Source organism: Schistocerca americana, unplaced genomic scaffold, assembly GCF_021461395.2.
Source record: "Schistocerca americana isolate TAMUIC-IGC-003095 unplaced genomic scaffold, iqSchAmer2.1 HiC_scaffold_119, whole genome shotgun sequence".
In the NCBI taxonomy this organism is placed as follows: Eukaryota; Metazoa; Arthropoda; class Insecta; order Orthoptera; family Acrididae; genus Schistocerca; species Schistocerca americana.
In genome coordinates this window covers 354,323-361,481 of record NW_025725253.1, presented here as the reverse complement: position 1 = coordinate 361,481, position 7,159 = coordinate 354,323, and the positions used below count along the sequence as shown (strand labels likewise).

General features: G+C 49.1%; 6 non-coding genes across 6 annotated transcripts; all 6 read right to left on the bottom strand.

Moving 5' to 3' along the window:
- Positions 1–959: 959 nt before the first annotated feature.
- LOC124563047 lies at positions 960–1,078 on the bottom strand. The gene has a single exon (XR_006969840.1). It is a non-coding gene; the product is annotated as a 5S ribosomal RNA (ribosomal RNA).
- A 1,021-nt stretch (positions 1,079–2,099) lies between these two features.
- LOC124563046 lies at positions 2,100–2,218 on the bottom strand. Its single transcript, XR_006969839.1, has one exon. It is a non-coding gene; the product is annotated as a 5S ribosomal RNA (ribosomal RNA).
- Positions 2,219–3,237: 1,019 nt separating this feature from the next.
- On the bottom strand, positions 3,238–3,356 carry LOC124563045. Its single transcript, XR_006969838.1, has one exon. It is a non-coding gene; the product is annotated as a 5S ribosomal RNA (ribosomal RNA).
- A 1,021-nt stretch (positions 3,357–4,377) lies between these two features.
- LOC124563044 lies at positions 4,378–4,496 on the bottom strand. Its single transcript, XR_006969837.1, has one exon. It is a non-coding gene; the product is annotated as a 5S ribosomal RNA (ribosomal RNA).
- A 1,020-nt stretch (positions 4,497–5,516) lies between these two features.
- On the bottom strand, positions 5,517–5,635 carry LOC124563043. The gene has a single exon (XR_006969836.1). It is a non-coding gene; the product is annotated as a 5S ribosomal RNA (ribosomal RNA).
- Positions 5,636–6,658: 1,023 nt separating this feature from the next.
- On the bottom strand, positions 6,659–6,777 carry LOC124563041. The gene has a single exon (XR_006969835.1). It is a non-coding gene; the product is annotated as a 5S ribosomal RNA (ribosomal RNA).
- Between the last annotated feature and the right edge of the window lie 382 nt (positions 6,778–7,159).

Here is a 7,159-nt window from a genome sequence, read left to right as displayed (position 1 = left end):
AAAATCATACTTTTCGGTCGAAAGCAGCCGCATTTTTTTTTTATTGACAATTCGTCACGTTAGCGCGAACGCAATCCTGAGTTCCAAAACTTATGAGCCGGAAGGACGCGCTTCGTGTATTTTTTTTTTTTGTGAGATTTATAAATTTATTTATTAACATTACATCGTTACAAGCTAACAACTTTACAACATAAAACACGAACAGAATTGTAATTGTAAGCACTTCCTTCTGCAATCCGACGTGCCAGCAGAGCGACTGCCGAATTAGCGGGCGCGCCGCCGTGTGTGTGAGACGCGCAGCTTCTCGTTGCACCTCCTGTCATCCGCTTGGCGCGTGCAGCCTTCGACACTCGCGGAAGACGCATCTTGTCCCTGGTGTCCAGCGCAGGAGGGCTGGCGCGCGGCCGACCGGCGTATGGCCTGTGCGGGGTGTGGCAGAGTGTTGTTGGAGGGCGCCACTGCTGGCGATGTGAGCTTCCTCGCCTCGCCTCAGACGAGGTGTTTGCGTAATTTGCAGTGCATTCGCACCATTCCTATCGCTGTCCCTGTCCCCGTCCCGACTTGTCCCGACTTTGCTCGACTGCCGCTCGCTGCCGCTCGGGTCGTGGCCCATATAACAGCGCAAGCACAAGAAACGTCTGCAGGAGATGACGAGACGAGACGAGACGACTGAGGAATAAATTTATAATTACATATCGAAGTAGGAATTGTACACCGCTACACAACAACAGGCGCTGACGTATTTCAGAACACATCTGCCGATTCGTACTGTTTTGTCGTTTTCAAAGACTTCCTGGCGAACTTGGTTAGCACATTCTCCCTCAAACTGAGATATTTACTGCAATTTCGCACCTTATGGTCATTACAGTAGATTAAAATGCTTAAGCAAGAATCTTTGTCACAACAGAACGGTGGTATGGAAAGAGGGCGGTATAAAAAAAAAAAGGTAAATGAAAGGGAGCCAACAGCACGTGGTGTTCCCAGGTGGTCACCCATCCAAGTACTAACCACGCCCGATGTTGCTTAACTTCGGTGATCGGACGAGAACCGGTGTACTCAACATGGTATGGCCGTTGGCGCCCATATAATGTAGGCGCATGGCAGAATTCGCATTCGGTTCTTATCCCAACACACACAAAATCATACTTTTCGGTCGAAAGCAGCCGCATTTTTTTTTATTGACAATTCGTCACGTTAGCGCGAACGCAATCCTGAGTTCCAAAACTTATGAGCCGGAAGGACGCGCTTCGTGTATTTTTTTTTTTTTTTGTGAGATTTATAAATTTATTTATTAACATTACATCGTTACAAGCTAACAACTTTACAACATAAAACACGAACAGAATTGTAATTGTAAGCACTTCCTTCTGCAATCCGACGTGCCAGCAGAGCGACTGCCGAATTAGCGGGCGCGCCGCCGTGTGTGTGAGACGCGCAGCTTCTCGTTGCACCTCCTGTCATCCGCTTGGCGCGTGCAGCCTTCGACACTCGCGGAAGACGCATCTTGTCCCTGGTGTCCAGCGCAGGAGGGCTGGCGCGCGGCCGACCGGCGTATGGCCTGTGCGGGGTGTGGCAGAGTGTTGTTGGAGGGCGCCACTGCTGGCGATGTGAGCTTCCTCGCCTCGCCTCAGACGAGGTGTTTGCGTAATTTGCAGTGCATTCGCACCATTCCTATCGCTGTCCCTGTCCCCGTCCCGACTTGTCCCGACTTTGCTCGACTGCCGCTCGCTGCCGCTCGGGTCGTGGCCCATATAACAGCGCAAGCACAAGAAACGTCTGCAGGAGATGACGAGACGAGACGAGACGACTGAGGAATAAATTTATAATTACATATCGAAGTAGGAATTGTACACCGCTACACAACAACAGGCGCTGACGTATTTCAGAACACATCTGCCGATTCGTACTGTTTTGTCGTTTTCAAAGACTTCCTGGCGAACTTGGTTAGCACATTCTCCCTCAAACTGAGATATTTACTGCAATTTCGCACCTTATGGTCATTACAGTAGATTAAAATGCTTAAGCAAGAATCTTTGTCACAACAGAACGGTGGTATGGAAAGAGGGCGGTATAAAAAAAAAAAAAGGTAAATGAAAGGGAGCCAACAGCACGTGGTGTTCCCAGGTGGTCACCCATCCAAGTACTAACCACGCCCGATGTTGCTTAACTTCGGTGATCGGACGAGAACCGGTGTACTCAACATGGTATGGCCGTTGGCGCCCATATAATGTAGGCGCATGGCAGAATTCGCATTCGGTTCTTATCCCAACACACACAAAATCATACTTTTCGGTCGAAAGCAGCCGCATTTTTTTTTTATTGACAATTCGTCACGTTAGCGCGAACGCAATCCTGAGTTCCAAAACTTATGAGCCGGAAGGACGCGCTTCGTGTATTTTTTTTTTTTTTGTGAGATTTATAAATTTATTTATTAACATTACATCGTTACAAGCTAACAACTTTACAACATAAAACACGAACAGAATTGTAATTGTAAGCACTTCCTTCTGCAATCCGACGTGCCAGCAGAGCGACTGCCGAATTAGCGGGCGCGCCGCCGTGTGTGTGAGACGCGCAGCTTCTCGTTGCACCTCCTGTCATCCGCTTGGCGCGTGCAGCCTTCGACACTCGCGGAAGACGCATCTTGTCCCTGGTGTCCAGCGCAGGAGGGCTGGCGCGCGGCCGACCGGCGTATGGCCTGTGCGGGGTGTGGCAGAGTGTTGTTGGAGGGCGCCACTGCTGGCGATGTGAGCTTCCTCGCCTCGCCTCAGACGAGGTGTTTGCGTAATTTGCAGTGCATTCGCACCATTCCTATCGCTGTCCCTGTCCCCGTCCCGACTTGTCCCGACTTTGCTCGACTGCCGCTCGCTGCCGCTCGGGTCGTGGCCCATATAACAGCGCAAGCACAAGAAACGTCTGCAGGAGATGACGAGACGAGACGAGACGACTGAGGAATAAATTTATAATTACATATCGAAGTAGGAATTGTACACCGCTACACAACAACAGGCGCTGACGTATTTCAGAACACATCTGCCGATTCGTACTGTTTTGTCGTTTTCAAAGACTTCCTGGCGAACTTGGTTAGCACATTCTCCCTCAAACTGAGATATTTACTGCAATTTCGCACCTTATGGTCATTACAGTAGATTAAAATGCTTAAGCAAGAATCTTTGTCACAACAGAACGGTGGTATGGAAAGAGGGCGGTATAAAAAAAAAAAGGTAAATGAAAGGGAGCCAACAGCACGTGGTGTTCCCAGGTGGTCACCCATCCAAGTACTAACCACGCCCGATGTTGCTTAACTTCGGTGATCGGACGAGAACCGGTGTACTCAACATGGTATGGCCGTTGGCGCCCATATAATGTAGGCGCATGGCAGAATTCGCATTCGGTTCTTATCCCAACACACACAAAATCATACTTTTCGGTCGAAAGCAGCCGCATTTTTTTTTTATTGACAATTCGTCACGTTAGCGCGAACGCAATCCTGAGTTCCAAAACTTATGAGCCGGAAGGACGCGCTTCGTGTATTTTTTTTTTTTTTTGTGAGATTTATAAATTTATTTATTAACATTACATCGTTACAAGCTAACAACTTTACAACATAAAACACGAACAGAATTGTAATTGTAAGCACTTCCTTCTGCAATCCGACGTGCCAGCAGAGCGACTGCCGAATTAGCGGGCGCGCCGCCGTGTGTGTGAGACGCGCAGCTTCTCGTTGCACCTCCTGTCATCCGCTTGGCGCGTGCAGCCTTCGACACTCGCGGAAGACGCATCTTGTCCCTGGTGTCCAGCGCAGGAGGGCTGGCGCGCGGCCGACCGGCGTATGGCCTGTGCGGGGTGTGGCAGAGTGTTGTTGGAGGGCGCCACTGCTGGCGATGTGAGCTTCCTCGCCTCGCCTCAGACGAGGTGTTTGCGTAATTTGCAGTGCATTCGCACCATTCCTATCGCTGTCCCTGTCCCCGTCCCGACTTGTCCCGACTTTGCTCGACTGCCGCTCGCTGCCGCTCGGGTCGTGGCCCATATAACAGCGCAAGCACAAGAAACGTCTGCAGGAGATGACGAGACGAGACGAGACGACTGAGGAATAAATTTATAATTACATATCGAAGTAGGAATTGTACACCGCTACACAACAACAGGCGCTGACGTATTTCAGAACACATCTGCCGATTCGTACTGTTTTGTCGTTTTCAAAGACTTCCTGGCGAACTTGGTTAGCACATTCTCCCTCAAACTGAGATATTTACTGCAATTTCGCACCTTATGGTCATTACAGTAGATTAAAATGCTTAAGCAAGAATCTTTGTCACAACAGAACGGTGGTATGGAAAGAGGGCGGTATAAAAAAAAAAAAGGTAAATGAAAGGGAGCCAACAGCACGTGGTGTTCCCAGGTGGTCACCCATCCAAGTACTAACCACGCCCGATGTTGCTTAACTTCGGTGATCGGACGAGAACCGGTGTACTCAACATGGTATGGCCGTTGGCGCCCATATAATGTAGGCGCATGGCAGAATTCGCATTCGGTTCTTATCCCAACACACACAAAATCATACTTTTCGGTCGAAAGCAGCCGCATTTTTTTTTTATTGACAATTCGTCACGTTAGCGCGAACGCAATCCTGAGTTCCAAAACTTATGAGCCGGAAGGACGCGCTTCGTGTATTTTTTTTTTTTTTTGTGAGATTTATAAATTTATTTATTAACATTACATCGTTACAAGCTAACAACTTTACAACATAAAACACGAACAGAATTGTAATTGTAAGCACTTCCTTCTGCAATCCGACGTGCCAGCAGAGCGACTGCCGAATTAGCGGGCGCGCCGCCGTGTGTGTGAGACGCGCAGCTTCTCGTTGCACCTCCTGTCATCCGCTTGGCGCGTGCAGCCTTCGACACTCGCGGAAGACGCATCTTGTCCCTGGTGTCCAGCGCAGGAGGGCTGGCGCGCGGCCGACCGGCGTATGGCCTGTGCGGGGTGTGGCAGAGTGTTGTTGGAGGGCGCCACTGCTGGCGATGTGAGCTTCCTCGCCTCGCCTCAGACGAGGTGTTTGCGTAATTTGCAGTGCATTCGCACCATTCCTATCGCTGTCCCTGTCCCCGTCCCGACTTGTCCCGACTTTGCTCGACTGCCGCTCGCTGCCGCTCGGGTCGTGGCCCATATAACAGCGCAAGCACAAGAAACGTCTGCAGGAGATGACGAGACGAGACGAGACGACTGAGGAATAAATTTATAATTACATATCGAAGTAGGAATTGTACACCGCTACACAACAACAGGCGCTGACGTATTTCAGAACACATCTGCCGATTCGTACTGTTTTGTCGTTTTCAAAGACTTCCTGGCGAACTTGGTTAGCACATTCTCCCTCAAACTGAGATATTTACTGCAATTTCGCACCTTATGGTCATTACAGTAGATTAAAATGCTTAAGCAAGAATCTTTGTCACAACAGAACGGTGGTATGGAAAGAGGGCGGTATAAAAAAAAAAAGGTAAATGAAAGGGAGCCAACAGCACGTGGTGTTCCCAGGTGGTCACCCATCCAAGTACTAACCACGCCCGATGTTGCTTAACTTCGGTGATCGGACGAGAACCGGTGTACTCAACATGGTATGGCCGTTGGCGCCCATATAATGTAGGCGCATGGCAGAATTCGCATTCGGTTCTTATCCCAACACACACAAAATCATACTTTTCGGTCGAAAGCAGCCGCATTTTTTTTTTATTGACAATTCGTCACGTTAGCGCGAACGCAATCCTGAGTTCCAAAACTTATGAGCCGGAAGGACGCGCTTCGTGTATTTTTTTTTTTTTTTTGTGAGATTTATAAATTTATTTATTAACATTACATCGTTACAAGCTAACAACTTTACAACATAAAACACGAACAGAATTGTAATTGTAAGCACTTCCTTCTGCAATCCGACGTGCCAGCAGAGCGACTGCCGAATTAGCGGGCGCGCCGCCGTGTGTGTGAGACGCGCAGCTTCTCGTTGCACCTCCTGTCATCCGCTTGGCGCGTGCAGCCTTCGACACTCGCGGAAGACGCATCTTGTCCCTGGTGTCCAGCGCAGGAGGGCTGGCGCGCGGCCGACCGGCGTATGGCCTGTGCGGGGTGTGGCAGAGTGTTGTTGGAGGGCGCCACTGCTGGCGATGTGAGCTTCCTCGCCTCGCCTCAGACGAGGTGTTTGCGTAATTTGCAGTGCATTCGCACCATTCCTATCGCTGTCCCTGTCCCCGTCCCGACTTGTCCCGACTTTGCTCGACTGCCGCTCGCTGCCGCTCGGGTCGTGGCCCATATAACAGCGCAAGCACAAGAAACGTCTGCAGGAGATGACGAGACGAGACGAGACGACTGAGGAATAAATTTATAATTACATATCGAAGTAGGAATTGTACACCGCTACACAACAACAGGCGCTGACGTATTTCAGAACACATCTGCCGATTCGTACTGTTTTGTCGTTTTCAAAGACTTCCTGGCGAACTTGGTTAGCACATTCTCCCTCAAACTGAGATATTTACTGCAATTTCGCACCTTATGGTCATTACAGTAGATTAAAATGCTTAAGCAAGAATCTTTGTCACAACAGAACGGTGGTATGGAAAGAGGGCGGTATAAAAAAAAAAAAAGGTAAATGAAAGGGAGCCAACAGCACGTGGTGTTCCCAGGTGGTCACCCATCCAAGTACTAACCACGCCCGATGTTGCTTAACTTCGGTGATCGGACGAGAACCGGTGTACTCAACATGGTATGGCCGTTGGCGCCCATATAATGTAGGCGCATGGCAGAATTCGCATTCGGTTCTTATCCCAACACACACAAAATCATACTTTTCGGTCGAAAGCAGCCGCATTTTTTTTTTATTGACAATTCGTCACGTTAGCGCGAACGCAATCCTGAGTTCCAAAACTTATGAGCCGGAAGGACGCGCTTCGTGTATTTTTTTTTTTTTTTGTGAGATTTATAAATTTATTTATTAACATTACATCGTTACAAGCTAACAACTTTACAACATAAAACACGAACAGAATTGTAATTGTAAGCACTTCCTTCTGCAATCCGACGTGCCAGCAGAGCGACTGCCGAATTAGCGGGCGCGCCGCCGTGTGTGTGAGACGCGCAGCTTCTCGTTGCACCTCCTGTC